Source organism: Giraffa tippelskirchi, chromosome 1 (assembly GCF_054371585.1).
Source record: "Giraffa tippelskirchi isolate mGirTip1 chromosome 1, T2T-mGirTip1v1.2.pri, whole genome shotgun sequence".
Lineage (NCBI taxonomy): Eukaryota > Metazoa > Chordata > Mammalia > Artiodactyla > Giraffidae > Giraffa > Giraffa tippelskirchi.
This window is the reverse complement of record NC_137275.1, coordinates 36,698,526-36,714,574: the sequence shown is the minus strand read 5'-3', so window position 1 is coordinate 36,714,574 and position 16,049 is coordinate 36,698,526. Positions and strand designations below refer to the sequence as shown.

General features: G+C 38.7%; 1 protein-coding gene across 15 annotated transcripts in view; it reads left to right on the top strand.

The window, feature by feature from the left end:
* Nucleotides 1–16,049, top strand: part of ADGRL3 (adhesion G protein-coupled receptor L3) — an 885,081-nt gene that overhangs the window by 518,368 nt on the left and 350,664 nt on the right. For 7 of the 15 annotated variants that reach the window (XM_081507756.1, XM_081507431.1, XM_081507660.1 and 4 more), the window contains exon 1: nucleotides 14,102–14,302. The exons of 4 other annotated variants lie outside the window; for them this stretch is intronic. The gene's annotated coding sequence lies outside the window, so the exon portion shown is untranslated. Of the gene's footprint in view, nucleotides 1–14,098; nucleotides 14,310–16,049 lie in introns of those variants that run through there. 4 more of the 15 variants (XM_081507599.1, XM_081507339.1, XM_081507158.1 and 1 more) reach the window with 2 other exon arrangements.

Sequence of the window (16,049 nt, the reverse complement as noted above, 5' to 3'; positions counted from 1 at the left end):
ACTTTCTTAGAAGTTCTCATCCTAAGTTCTCTCATACTTTTGTTTAGCTGCTTCACATGTTTATTGAAATTATTTTCAACTAGATGATATCAGTTGTTTTCAAGATCTCCCTCTTTTATTGTCCTTTCCTCAATCAGTTTATATTGCAGACCAGACACTGTGCTAAATAGTTGGTAGAAAGATAAGATAAAAATTCTGAGGAATTTACCCAAATCAGTCCAGCATGACTGAGCAACTGAACTGAATGCCATTAATAATGAAGCAGCAATTTCTTTCAAGTTTCTAGGATTTGTTGATAGTCAAAATTAAGTGACATTATTCTACAGTAACATAAAGGTAAATTTACATCAAATAAACCAAACATCAAATGTCATCAATATCTAGATAGAATTTTTATATATTTACAGTGGTTTAATAATATGTAAATGTAAACATGATGCTAATTATCAGTAAACAAGATGAATTACAAGGATTTAAAATTAATTGGATTTGGAGAATTAGGAAAGTATTTGATTTAGGAGGCAAAATGTTATTATAGACTGACAGTTTGAGAAGTTTGCTTACCCAGCCTCACTTACTTTATTTGAAATAGTAAGATTATATAACTAATGCACTTAAACTTAATTCAAATAAAATTTTATAAGACTCTCAAATTGAATAACATAAACATGACATTTAAAGAGATATGGAATATAACATTTGTTTTTAAAATATACAGCATATGGGACAAAAAGTAGTGAAAACATGTGAACATGAAGGTTTTCTTTCCAAAGTTTTTGCTACTAGGAACATCTTATAGCAAATATGATGTGTGAGATCTTTGGCATTTATTTTTCAGATAATTTTTTTCTAAATTCTTGTAAAATCAATCGAAATTCTATGAAAGGGTATTATTGTATTATAATCATTAATCTTATGAAACCAGAAAAAAAATCAATTGTGTAGAAAGTACTGAATTCAAATATTAAAATTTTTGCATAATAGTACCTCAATAAAATGCATAGTTAGTAAAGGGAAAAATGTATATAAAGTTTAATGTTTTATTTTATTTTTGAGGAGTTTCTCAAATGATAAGAGATCACAGATCCTGTGAATGTTGTAAATTTTATTAAATTGCTTAAAATTTTTTCAAAGCCCTGATATAAAAGCCAAATTATTTTACACAATTAAATACTTATAGGGTAGACTCAATATGATCCCTTAAAGAAATCCATATCTTAATCCCATGATTAGGTGTTTATAAGTGGCAGAAAGACTTTGCAGATTTGATTGCAGACTTTGCAGATTTTGAAGATCTTGAGATGGGGACATTATCCTGGATTATTCATGGAGACCCAATATAATCATAAATGTCCTTATAAAAAGGAGGTAAGACATTAACAGATGAATGGATAAAGAAGTTGTGGTATATAATACAATGTGATATTACTCAGCCATAAAAGGAGTGAATTTGATTCAGTTCTAGTGACTTGGATGAACCTAGAGCCTGTTATGCAGAGTGAAATAAGCCAGAAGGAGAAAAAACAAATATCATATATTAATGCATATATATAGAATCTAGAAACAAATGGTACCGATAAACTTATTTGCAGGCAGTAATAGAGACACAGACATAGAAAACAGACTTGTGGACATAGTGAGAGAAGGTGAGGGTGAGACAAATTGAGTGAGTAGCACTGAAACATATACATTACTATATGAAAAATAAATAGCTAGTGGGAAGTTGGTATATAATACAGGGAGTTCAGCCTGGTGCTCTGTGACAACTAGAGGGGTGGGATGGGGTGGGGTGTAGGGGGAGGTTTAAGAGGAGAGGGACATATGTATACTTAAGGCTGATTTACTTTGTTGTATGGCAGAAACCGACACGACATTGTAAACAATTATCCTCCAATTAAAAATAAAATTTAAAAAACAAAGTAAATAATATTCAAAACAAGAGATATGACAACAGAAGCAGAGATCGGAGGGATGCACACTGAAGATGGAGGCAGGGGCTACTGACCAAGGAATGCAGGTGTCCTGTAAGAAGCTGGAAAGAACAGGGACATAGATGTTCCCCTAGAGCATACAGAATGAACACAATACTGCTGACCTCTTAATTTTAGCCCTTAAGACCCATTTTGAACTTCTGACAATGTATGTTGTTTAAAACCACCAAGTTTGTGGTAATTTGTTATAGCACCACTAGAATACCAAGTATAACCTGTTACAATTTTTTTTTGAAATGATTAACATATTTGGAAAAAAAAAACATTGTTTACTTATGACATAAACTAGTGAAGACAGTTTTATTTTCTGAATAAGGATTATTGTGTATTTCTCTCATGATATTTTTAAGAGGTAAACATGGAAACTGTCCTACCATGGATATAAGATGCATAACATGTTATAGACAGAAATCATTTTAATTCTATGAATATAGCAAGCCCAAAGCAAACCAAAGTCAACTTAATGGTTCGAAAAATCAATTTTAATGTATTACATATATCTACTACTTATAATAGGCAGAAAAAATATTGAATGGGTGAATAAGTGGTTTATGGTAAATATATGAACTAATCAGATAGGGTGAATAAACGCAATGAGTTTCCATTTAAATTTTCTTGAACTTTAAACAAAAAAGAATTTTTCACAGTAACTGACTTGTAATACTTGGATTAAATCCATTATTTATGGACTTCCAAGTCTCTCTGCATGTATTAATTTAATTCCATTTTATTAGCACTTAGTTGCTCAGCTGTGTCTGACTCTGCGACTCCATGAACTGTAGCCTGCCAGTCTCTGTCTATGGGGTTCTCCAGGCAGGAATACTGAAGTGGGTTGCCATTTCCTTCTCCAGGGGATCTTCCTGACCCAGGGATCAAGCCCTGGTCTCCTGCATTACAGGCAGATTCTTTACGATCTGAGCCACCAGGGAAGCCCAATAAAAACCTAATTCAAAATTTTGCACAATGTCTATATGCCCCCAATATTATAAATATGATGGTTTTCTAACTTCAAAGAAACCATAATCTTCTCATAATTCTGTCATCCTTAGAGTAATCATATTAACATTGAATAAGATAGGGAAAGGAACTCAATATTCCTTTGTTTTTATTATTGTGTTTTAATAATTTATTTTGTCCTCTTTGTGCTAATTGCTTTTATACTTCAATTGGAATAGAAACCAATGCAGGATAGAATAATAAGTGACACAGAGACAAAAGAAGTGGCTCCTTCCAAGTGTTCTTCATGGCAATGATGTATTTCTAATTATTACTTAGGCACGTGGCAGGTCCTGTCACACATTTTCCATTCCCTTAGCAGTTCTCTCAAGCATGAGAATATAACAGTGCTTTAGAGTGAGAACCTTAGAATTTATCTTCTGATTTTGCTAATTAATAGCTGTTTTCTAGTGAAATGAATTTATTGCTCTGTGAATGAGTCTTTTCACATAGAAAATAGAGATTATAATCCATTCACATAGTGTCTGTGAAAATTAAAATTAAATATACATGAAAAGGTTTATATAGTAATGGCCATATGGTGGCAAGAATACACAGAAGAACTGTACAAAAAAGATCTTCACGACCCAGATAATCACAATGAGGTGATCACTCACCCAGAGCCAGAAATCCTGGAAGGTGAAGTCAAATGGGCCTTAGAAAGCATCACTACGAGCAAAGCTAGTGGAGGTGATGGAATTCCAGTTGAGCTATTTCAAATCCTCAAAGATGATGCTGTGAAAGTGCTGCACTCAATATGCCAGCAAACGGAAAACTCAACAGTGACCACAGGACTGGAAAAGGTCAGTTTTCATTCCAATCCCAAAGAAAGGCAATGCCAAAGAATGCTCAAACTACCACACAATTGCACTCATCTCACACGCTAGTAATGCTCAAAATTCTCCAAGCCAGGCTTCAGCAATACGTGAACCATGAACTTCCAGATGTTCAAGCTGGTTTTAGAAAAGGCAGAGGAACCAGAGATCAAATTGCCAACATCCACTGGATCATCGAAAAAGCAAGAGAGTTCCAGAAAAACATCTATTTCTGCTTTATTGACTATGGCAAAGCCTTTGACTATGCAGATCACAATAAGCTGTGGAAAATTCTGAAAGAGATGGAAATACCAGACCATCTGACCTGTCTCTTGAGAAATCTGTATGCAGGTCAGGAGGCAACAGTTGGAACTGGACATGGAACAACAGACTGGTTCCAAATAGGAAAAGGAGCACGTCAAGGGTGTATATTGTCACCCTGCTTATTTAACTTATATGCAGAGTACATCATGAGAAACGCTGGGCTGGAAGAAGCACAAGCTGGAATCAAGATTGCCAGGAGAAATATCAATAACCTCAGATATGCAGATGACACCACCCTTATGGCAGAAAGTGAAGAGGAACTAAAGAGCCTCTTGATGAAAGTGAAAGAGGAGAGTTAAAAAGTTGCCTTAAAGCTCAGCATTCAGAAAACCAAGATCATGGCATCTGGTCCCATCACTTCATGGGAAATAGATGGGGAAACAGTGGAAACAGTGTCAGACTTTATTTTTCTGGGCTCCAGAATCACTGATGATGGTGATTGCAGCCATGAAATTAAAAGACACTTACTCCTTGGAAGGAAGGTTATGACCGACCTAGAAAGCGTATTTAAAAACAGATACATTACTTTGCCAACAAAGGTCCATCTAGTTTTTCCATAGATGGAAAAGCCATCTATGATTTTTCCAGTGGTCATGTATGGATGTGAGAGTTGGACGGTGAAGAAAGCTGAGCGCCACAGAATTGATGCTTTTGAACTGTGGTGTTGGAGAAGACTCTTGAGAGTCCCTTGGACTGCAAGGAGATCCAATCAATCCATCCTAAAGGAGATCAATCCTGAGTGTTCATTGGAAGGACTGATGTTGAAATTGAAACTCCAATACTTTGGCCACCTCATGCGAAGAGCTGACTCATTGGAAAAGACCCTAATGCTGGGAAGGATTGGGGGCAGGAGGAGAAGGGGATGACAGAGGTTGAGATGGTTGGATGGCATCACCGACTTGATGGACATGGGTTTGGGTAAACTCCGGGAGTTTGTGACGGACAGGGAGGCCTGGCATGCTGCGATTCATGGGGTCACAAATAGTCGGACATGACTGAGCGACTGAACTGAACTGAATATATCATAGCTATTTGATGATTAAGATGATTGTGACATCTCAACCATTTCTGAAGTTTTTTTGATATTACAGTGCTATGGTGTACTTAGGCTTGCAATTGTTATGCTGTTAATTTATCCCAGGAAGCCCTGGGTATCCTAGAGTTATAGCCATCGCTATTGCTCTAGGCTGTCAGTATAGATTCACAGACAAGACTTTTTGTCTTCGTTCTTTTTTTTTTTTTTTATCACCTAAGGATTTTTGAGTCCTTCTTTGAACTAATTACAGAACAGTCTGTCCTATGATTTAGCTCTTGAACCAGTTCTATTTTATGCAGTTGTTCTCTTTGACCCCAAAGTGGTACTAAGACACATCAAGCAAATTTTCTCATCTACCCTCAATTCTGTGCATTCTTTTAGCACATATTCCCTAGTCTGCATCCTCTTTAGACTTAACCTTCAACAGAAAATTGTAATAAAGATTTATTGAACATGGCTCCACCCATCAGAGCAAGACCTAGTTCCCCCCTCAGTCAGTCTGTCCCATCAGGAAGCTTCCATAAGCCTCTTACCTTCTCCATCAGAGGGAAGACAGACTGAAAACCACAGTCACGAAAAACTAACCAATCTGAACACATGGACCACAGCCTTATGTAACTCAGTGCAACTATGAGCCATGCCGTGTAGGGCCACACAAGATGGAAGCGTCATGGTGGAGAATTCTGACAAAAGATGGTTCACTGGAGAAGGGAATAGCATACCGCTTCAGTATTCTTGCTTTGAGAACCCTATGAACAGTATGGAAAGGGAAAAAGATAGGACACTGAAAGATGAACTGCCCAGGTCAGTAGATTCCCAATATGCTGCTGGAGGATCAGTGGAGAACTAACTCCAGAAAGAATGAAGAGACAGAGCCAAAGCAAAAGCAACACCCAGTTGTGGATGTGACTGCTGATGGAAGTAAAGTCCAATGCTGTAAAGAGCAACATTGCATAGGAACCTGGAATGTTAGGTCCATGAATCAAGGCAAATTGGAAGTGGTCAAACAGGAGATGGCAAGAGTGAACATCAACATTTTAGGAATCAGCAAACTAAAATGGACTGGAATGGGTGAATTTAACTCAGATAACCACTATATCTACTACTGTGGGCAAAAATCCCTTAGAAGAAATGGAATAGCCATCATAGTCAACAAAACAGTCCGAAATGCAGTACTTGGATGCCATCTCAAAAATGACAGAATGATCTCTGCCCATTTCCAAGACAAACCATTCACTATCACAGTAATCCAAGTCTATGCCCTGACCAGTAATGCTGAAGAAGCTGAAGTTGAACGATCTATGAAGACCTACAAGACTTCCTAGAACTAAACCCCAAAAAAGATGTCCTTTTCACTATAGGGGACTGCAATGAAAAAGTAGGAGGTTAAGACATACCTGGAGTAATGACCAAACTTGGCCTTGGAGTACAGAATGAAGCAGGGCAAAGGCTAACAGAGTTTGCCAAAAAAGCACACTGGTCATAGCAAACACCCTATTCCAACAACACAAGACTCTACACATGGACATCACCAGATGGTCAATACTGAAATCAGATTGATTATATTCTTTGCAGCCATAGAATGAGAAGCTCTAGACATTCAGCAAAAACAGGACCAGAAGCAGACTTTGGCTCAGATCATGAACTCCTTATTGCCAAATACATACTTAAATTGAAGAAAGTAGGGGAAATCGCTTTTTCTAGGGATTAGACAGAGTGCCTGATAGACAGAGTGCCTGAAGAACTATGGATATAGGTTTGTGACATTATACAGGAGGCAGTGATCAAGAACATCTCCAAGAAAAAGAAATGCAAAAGGCAAAATGGTTGTCTGAGGAGGCCTTACAAACAGCTATGAAAAGCAGAGAAGTGAAAGGCAAAGGAGAAAAGGACAGATACACCCACATGAATGCAGAGTTCCAAAGAAGAGCAAGGAGAGATAAGAAAGCCTTCCTCTGTGATCAATGCAAAGAAATAGAGGGAAACAATAGAATGGGAAAGACTAGAGACCTCTTAAAGAAAATTAGAGATACCAAAGGAAGTTTTTATGCAAAGATGTGCACAATAAAGGACAGAAATGGTATGGACCTAACAGAAGCAGTAGATATTAAGAAGAGGTGGCAAGAATACACAGAAGAACTACTCAAAAAAGATCTTCATGACCCAGATAATTACGATGGGTTGGTCACTCACCTAGAGCCAGACATCCTAGAATACTAAGTCAATTGGGCCTTAGGAAGCATCACTATGAACAAAACTAGTGGAAGTGGTGGAATTCCAGTTGAGCTATTTCAAATCCTAAAAGATGATGCTGTGAAAGTGCTGCACTCAATATGCCAGCACATTTGGAAACACAGGACTGGAAAAAGTCAATTTCCAATCCAATCCAAAAGAAAGGCAATACCAAAGAATTCTCAAACTACTGCTTAATTACACTCGTCTCGCATGCTAGCAAAGTAATGCTGAAAATTCTCCAAGCTAGGCTTCAGCAATACGTGAACCGTGAACTTCCAGATGTTCAAACTGGATTTAGAAAAGGCAGAGGAACCAGAGATTACATTGCCAGCATCCGCTGGATCATTGAAAAAGCAAGACAGTCCCAGAAAACCACCTACTTCTGCTTCATTGACTATTCCAAAGCCTTTGACTGTGTGGATCACAACAAACTGTGGAAAATTCTGAAAGAGATGGGAATGCGAGACCACCTGCCTGCCTCCGGAGAAATCTGTATGCAGGTCAGGAAGCAACAGTTAGAACTGGACATGAAACAGACTGGTTCCTAATTGAGAAAGGAGTATGTCAAGGCTGTATATCGTTGCCCTGCTTGTTTAATGTAAATGCGGAGTACATCATGAGAAATGCTAGACTGGATGAACCATACGCTTGAATCAAGATTGCTGGGAGAAGTATCAATAACCTCAGATATGCAGATGACACCACTCTTATGGCAGAAAGCAAAGAAAAGCTAAAGAGCCTCTTGGTGAAAGCGAAAGAGGAGAGTGAAAATGTTTGCTTAAAACACTGGAAGCAGTGAGAGACTATATATATATATATATATATTTTTTTTTTTTTTTGGCTCCAAAATCACTGCAGATGGTGACTCAGCCATGAAATTAAAAGGCACTTGCTCCTTGGATGGAAAGTTATGACCAACCTAGACATTTTATTAAAAAGCAGATACATTACTTTGCCAAAAATGATCCATCTAGTCAAGGCTATAGTTTTCCCAGTAGTCATGTATGGGTGTGAGAGTTGGACTGTAAAGAAAGCTGAGCGCTGAAGAATTGATGCTTTTGAATTGTGGTGTTGGAGAAGACTCTTGAAAGTCTTCTCCCTTGGACAGCAGAGATATTCTGCCAGTCTAAACTAGAGGAAAGCAGTTCTGAATATTCATTGGAAGGACTAATGCTGAAGCTGAAACTCCAATACTTTGGCCACCTGATGCAAAGAACTGACTCATTTGAAAAGACCCTGGTGCTGGGAAAGATTGAAGGCGGGAGGAGAAGGGGACAACAGAGGATGAGATGGTTGGATGGCATCACTGATTCAGTGGACATGAGTTTGAGTAAACTCCAGGAGTTGACGATGGACAGGGAGGCCTGGCGTGCTGCAGTCCATGGTGTTTCAAAGAGTTGGACACGATGAGCAAGTGAACTGAACTGAATTGGTGCTGGAAATTGCATGAACCTCACCCAATCTTACTATGGATTTGTGGATTGTGTCCTTTAGAGTCATGTTTTCCTCACTGATATTAACTTTTTAGTACTAGTTTATTCACTTCCAGACCCATTTTTCTCCATAGATCGCAATAGATAGTGAAAGTGTTAGTCTCTCAGTCATGGCTGACACTTTGTGACCCCTTGGACTACATGTAGCCCACCAGGGGAATCTCTTCATGGGATTCTCCAGGTAAGAATACTGAAGTGTTTTCTGATTCCCATCTCCAGGGAAGATCCCAACAAGGGATCGAACTCGGGTCTCCCACGTTGCAAGCAGATTCTTTACTCCCTGAGCCACCAGGGAAGCCCAACAATAATAAGAAGGTGTCAGTGTCCTCCAGTACCTACAGGTGGCTCCTGGCCATGTTCAGTTATTTCACTCAACAAATATTGGTGAAGCCCTTATTATATGAGTTTTCACATACTGGCTCTAGGTTAATAACACTAGTAATTAATCATGAATCAATCTAAACTTTTTTTTTGGGGGGGGTAAACATCCTATGATTCAGAGTATAGTTGTATAGTATGATTGTATAGTTATAACTCATTTATTTTTAATTGTAAATTGAGCTGTCCTTTCCTCATTCTACTCTGTTTCTTTAAATTTCAGAATAGTTTTATGTAGCCTTGGAAAACAATAAAATAGGAAAGACTAGAGATCTGTTCAAGAAAATTAGAGATAACAAGGGAACATTTCATGCAAAGATGTACACAATTAAGGAAAGAAATATTATGGACCTAACAGAAGCATAAGATATTAAAAAGAGATGACAAGAATATACAGAAGAACTATACAAAAAAGATCTTAATTACCCAGATAAACACAATGATGTGATCACTCACCTAGAGCCAGACATCCTGGAATGTGAAGTCAAGTGGGCCTTAGGAAGCATTATCATGAGCAAAGCTAGTGGAGGTGATAGAATTCCAGCTGAGCTATTCAAATCCTAAAAGATGATGCAGTGAAATTGCTGCACTCAATATGCCAGCAAATTTGGAGACTTCAGCAGTGACCACATGACTGAAAAAGGTCAATTTTCCTTCCAATCCCAAGTAAGGGCAATGCCAAAGAATTTTCAAACTACCACGTAATTGCACTCATTTTATATGCTAGCAAAGTAATGCTCAAAAGCCTTCAAGCTAGGCTTCAACAGTTCTGGAACCAAGAACTTCGAGATGTTCAAGCTGGATTTAGAAAAGGCAGAGGAACCAGAGAACAAATAGCTAACATTCATTGTATCATAGAAAAAGCAAGGGGATTCTAGGAAAACATCTATTTCTGCTTCATTGACTACACTAAAGACTTTGACTGTGTGGATCGCAAAAAACTCTGGAAAATTTTTAAAGAGATGGGAATATCAGACCACCTTACCTGCCTCCTGAGAAACCTGTATGCAGAACAAGAAGCAACCATTAGAACTGAACTTGGAACAATGGACCGGTTTAAAATTGGGAAAAGAGTACATCAAGGCTGTATATTGTCAGCCTGCTTATTCAACTTATATGCAGAGTACATCATGTGAAATGCTGGGCTGGATGAAGCTTAAGCTGGTATCAAGATTGCGAGGAGAAATATCAATAACCTCAGATGTGCAGATAACACCACCTTTATGGCAGAAAGCAAAGAAATTAAAGAGCCACTTGATGAAGGGGAAAGAGGAGAGTGGAAGAGCTGGCTTAGAACTCAACATTCAAAAAAACCTAAGATCATGGCATCTGGTCCCATCACGTCATGGCAAATACATGAGGAAACAATGGAAACACTGACAGACTTCATTTTCTTGGGCTCCCAAATCACTGCAGGCCATGACTGCAGCCATAAAATTAAAAGATGCTTCCTCCTTGGAAGAAATGCTATGACAAACCTAGACAGTGTATTAAAAAGCAGAGACATTACTTTGCCGACAAAGGTCTGTATGCTCAGAGCTATGGTTTTTCCAGTAGTCATGTATGAATGCGAGAGTTGAACCATAAAGAAAGATGAGTGCCAAAGAATTGATGCTTTTGAACTGTGGTGTTGGAGAAGACTCTTGAGAATCCATTGAACTTCAAGGAAATCAAACCAGTCAATCCTAAAGGACATCAACCCTAAATATTCATTGGAAGGACTGAACCTGAAGCTGAAGCTCCAATACTTTGACCAACAGCGAACTCGTTGGAAAAAACCCTGATGTTGGGAAAGATTGAGGTTAGGAAGAGAAGGGGATGACAGAGGATGAGATGGTTGGAGGCATCATCGATTTAGTGAGCATGAGTTTGAGCAAACTCAGGAAGATAGTAAAGGACAGGGAAGCCTGGCTTGTTGCAGTCCATGTGGTCACAAGGAGTCAGACATGACTGAGCAACTGAACAACAGTATTAGACAGAAGGTGTGAGTAAGGCCTTTAAAAGATATAAGTTTTAAATGTATCCCCTTTAATTGATATTTGACATTCTAATTCAGTTTCTCATATTCAAATTCTTCCATGAAGATTTCAAAATTCAAAATTGCCCCCATGTGAATAACTTTGTTATTTTGTGTTTCTTTACCTTCAATATAGCCTATAATTAATACAGTTTGCTGCTGCTGCTACTGCTAAGTCACGTCAGTCGTGTCCGACTCTGTGCAACCCTATAGACGGCAGCCCACCAGGCTCCTCTGTCCCTGGGATTCTCCAGGCAAGAATACTGGAGTGGGTTGCCATTTCCTTCTCCAGTGCATGTATGCATGCATGCTAAGTCGCTTCAGTCGTGTCCAACTCTGTGCAACCCCATGGACAGCAGCCCACCAGGATCCCCTATCCACGGGATTCTCCAGGCAAGAATACTGGAGTGGGTTGCCATTTCCTTCTCCATAATACAATTTAGGATAGCATATTGAGACATCAAAAAACCCAACTTTCTCAATATCATGAAAGTGCAATCTTTTGTGCGTACAGCTTGATTTCAAGTCTTGTAACATTTTTCATAAATTTATTTCAAAATTACCTAGAGAAAGCCAATAAGTGAACATTTTTAGAGAAGGTGAGGTGTGCCATTTCCTTTTATGTTCACTATAGGCTAACTACTTTTGGAAGCTTTCAAATTTACATCCAAATTTCTACAGCAAATCCTTTCTCATTTTAGTTTTTAAAGTAGCTTGAAATAGATTCACTCCTCAGTTACATTGAGATTTAATAGTTTCTAAAAACTGCAGTTAAAAACAACCAAACAAAACCCAGCAAATGTAATTATGGAGACAAGAAAGGAATGAATCTCTCTCAAAAGGCAGAGCATAGGCTTTCCTATACTGTTGTTTTCCTTGACTTGCTCTCTTTACTATTCTTACTCTTAGAAAATTCATTGTTGTTAAGTTTATCAGGACAAAAGGAAAAATTCAGATGAAGTCCATATTCAAATTTGTTGGAAACAAAATGCATTTATTTCTGCAACAAGATTTTCGAGGGTTTTTTTTTTTTTGTTTGCCTTCTGTATTCATTCTGTTTTCTCAAGTACTGATTGAACTGGTAGTTGGCTGTGTGCATCAGATTCTAACAAACTTTTCTTATGGCTGTATTCTGGCTTTATCCTGATCTGTTCTATCCTATTTATCGAGCTATTTACCCAAATTCATCAGGGCTTAATTCCAGGAAAATGCTTGCCTTGTAAAAGAATATTGCAGAGAGTATCAAGGCAAAGCTGTAAGGATTCCTGGTTCTACTGTATCATGCACTCACTAATACTCATATTGAATGAGTTTCATATATCAAGTTCAGATCTCATAAATTATGAAATGACTGCCCTGCAACAGATGGTATGTGTTACTCTTTTAAAGAATGAGTGATAAATGTAAAGGGAAAAACATAAACTATTCTTTGTCTTTAGGACCCAGCAGTCCTTCAGTCATTTTTCAACATTTGTCTACATTCGTGATTAGCATTGATTCTAACACAAAATTCAAGAGTTTATGATGTTATATTACTTGTTTGAATCTTACCAGCTGCTGCTCCTTGGGGGTGTCAGATGATATTTTCTAAAATGTTGAAATGCCTTTTTTTTTTTTTATCATCAGGGAGTAGCTTGAACACTGGCAGTAACTGTTCACTAAAAATCCATTTGTCATTGGTTCTGAAAATGCTGAAGATTCAGAATAGGGACCAACGTATGAAGGCCATTTTATTTTACTTAAGTATTAGAAAGCTGGGATCCTTTCTGCCTCATTGATGAAAAATAGATATGAAGAGTCTCGCTGTTTACCAGAAATATTCAAATGAATCTAGTGCTTTAAAATATGGTTTATCTTTTCAATGCAAGCACTTACATTAGTTATTTTGACTCTTCAAATAGCCATGCACACAAAAGAATAAAATAGTTTCTGGCATGTAATTAGTGCTTGATAAAAATTTGCTATTAATATTTTAATCTTTCGTACAATATGGGTAGAGAGTTTAGCCTATTGTTGAAAACACCAAATAAATAATAAAATTCTGAATCGTTGTTCTTTAGTCACTAAGTTGTATCCTACTCTTTGTGACCCCATGGACTGGGGCCCACAAAGGTCCTTACTGTCCATGGTATTTTCCAGACAAGAATACCTGGGTGGGTTGCCATTTCCTTCTTCAGGGGATATTTCAGAACTAGAGATTGAACCCACATCATTCTTTACTGCTGAACCACCAGTGAAGCCCCAAGCTATAAACAGTATTGTACTTTCCTGATTTGGGCTCTTGAGATATTCTACCTGAGTATGTTTTTAAAAGTTAAAATTCTGATATGGACTAGATTTCATCTATCTTTGAATTATTTCAGTATATACTGTATATTTTAACAGAAACTCAAATCTAATTTTACATTAGTGATGGTTGCTAGGTAACTATTTGATGCAAATAGTTCTGAAACATTTAGGAGATCATTCTCTGATTGGAGTGGAAACTGGAGTGACTTAGAAGCTGATGGTCCAGGAAACAATTGATTGAGAAAGAACATTGTGGAATGTTTAATAAAAATAGACTGTAACTCTTCTACTTGATTTTCTTTCTCTTTGTCAAAATTAAAATATAAAAGGGAGAAATCGCTAAAGAAAAATTAAGTATTTTTCCCGAATAGTAGATATTGTTGTCTAAGCAAGTACCAAGTGTTGACACTATGCTAAATACTTTGTATACAGTATCATTTCCTAACAGCAAGGCCAAGTGCAGCCTTTAGCATGCAGTTGCTTCTGTGTGCCATTACCCCTCACCCTGTTACCAGGCAACAGGTCCCACTCAGCCATTGGTCTGCACCACAGAGGACCCTCTCACAAGCAACCAGCTGTCAATAAGTGACCCTTAGTGGTCATGCTGAGCCTCTGGTCAGCATTGCAGTGGACCCCACCCACAAGCATCCAACTGCCAAGAAGTGTCAGTTAGGAAGAGGATTTTAGCCAAAGGTTGGTGAAGTGGTGGCCTTTAAGTGGAAAGTGAGGTAAGAGGTGGATCCCAGCCTTCTCCCTGGGGCCCTCCAGCTCACCCAGCCTTGAACCAGCATGTGAGCTGGGGATTCAGGGGACAAACTAGGGGCTGTGTTCGGCAGGGCTCCAGAGCCCTCATTAAGGCCACTCACTGGCCCTGGCCCAGGCATTGAGGCAGTTGTAAACATCTTCCCCATCCCTGTCTCTGTGACCTAATAGCAGTGGCAGTCTACCTGGGTTGCAGTTTGTGGGAGCTGCCATACCGCCCTCCCCAGCCATTTTGGTGGCCTGAGGAAGCTACCAATTAAAATCTGCCTCCTCTTAGCCAGGACTGAGTCCCTAGAAGGTGAAAGTATTGCCTCAGGACCTGGTCCTTTCTTGACAGAGCAGGGAAACACTTCTGTTTGGTAGAAATACGGGGCTTCCCAAGTGGCACTAGTGGTAAATAACCCACCTGCCATTGCAAGAGACATGAGACAGGGGTTCACTCCATGGGTTGGGAAGATCCCCTGGAGAAGGGCATGCAGTGCACTCCAGTATTCTAGCTTAGAGAATCCCATGGATAGAGGAGCCTGGCAGGCTAAAGTCCGTGGAGTCACAAAAGAGTTGGACGCAATTGAAACGACTTAGCTGCTGTTGCTGCTGCTAAGTCGCTTCAGTCCTGTCCAACTCTGCGACCCCATAGACGGCAGCCCACCAGGGTCCCCCATCCCTGGGATTCTCCAGGCAAGAACACTGGAATGGGTTGCCATTTCCTTTTCCAATGCATGAAAGTGAAAAGGGAAAGTGAAGTTGCTCAGTCGTGTCTGACTCTTCACAACTCCATGGGCTACAGCCTACCAGGCTCCTCTGTCCATGGGATTTTCCAGGCAAGAGTACTGGAGTGGGGTGCCATTGCCTTCTCCGGAAGTGACTTAGCATGCATGCACAAACGGTAGAGATTTACAGAAACATCATTATTCACTTCAAGAACAAAGGATCTGACACCAAGAAGTTTGCAACAACTAACCACTCCCCTCTCTCACCTTTCCTAGAAAAGGGCTCTACTAAAGCTTTCGAGAATTTGGGTTTTTTTAAGGCATGAGCCACCCATCTCCTTCTCTGTTCCAGACTCTGACATTCTGGTATTGTTTGGTCTCACTGTGCATCAGGCACACAACTTGCTTTTGGTAACAATTTTGTCCTATAGCAGTTTGTTTATTTATGTAGTATAGTTCCCATTTTAAAAATAAGGAACACAGGTACATATTCTTAATCCTTATTTTGTCCAAGTTCCCATGCTTAGTAGATGGGTGGAGAGAAGGGGTGGGGATTTGAATACAGGTCCCTTTGACTCATTCAATTCTGTTCATTTTATTAAAGGCTGGTAAGAATAGCTTCTTATCTGGGAATTGATAATTCTTATCAGCTATCTTTTGCAAAACGTTTTACTATTCTTTAGGGTGATACCTAAAAATTAGAGTCATGTTTGCTGAAGTTAGCTTGACATGGAAACAGTTTCTATCAGGAGGTAGGAATCGTTGTTAGGAACCTATGTTAGTACAAGGATTACAAGAAAAAAACTCGTTAGGGAGTAGGGTGATGACTGTCACTTATGCTATATTGTTTTATTTTTATAGCAGTTTTTTTTATTTATGTAGTATAATTTCCATTTTAAAAATCTCACAAGTCTTTCTCTGAACTGAATCTGATTTATAATGCTTTGTTTCTGTTAATAATTGTTAAACACTTGCATTAGTTTTCTACTGCCACTATATTGCA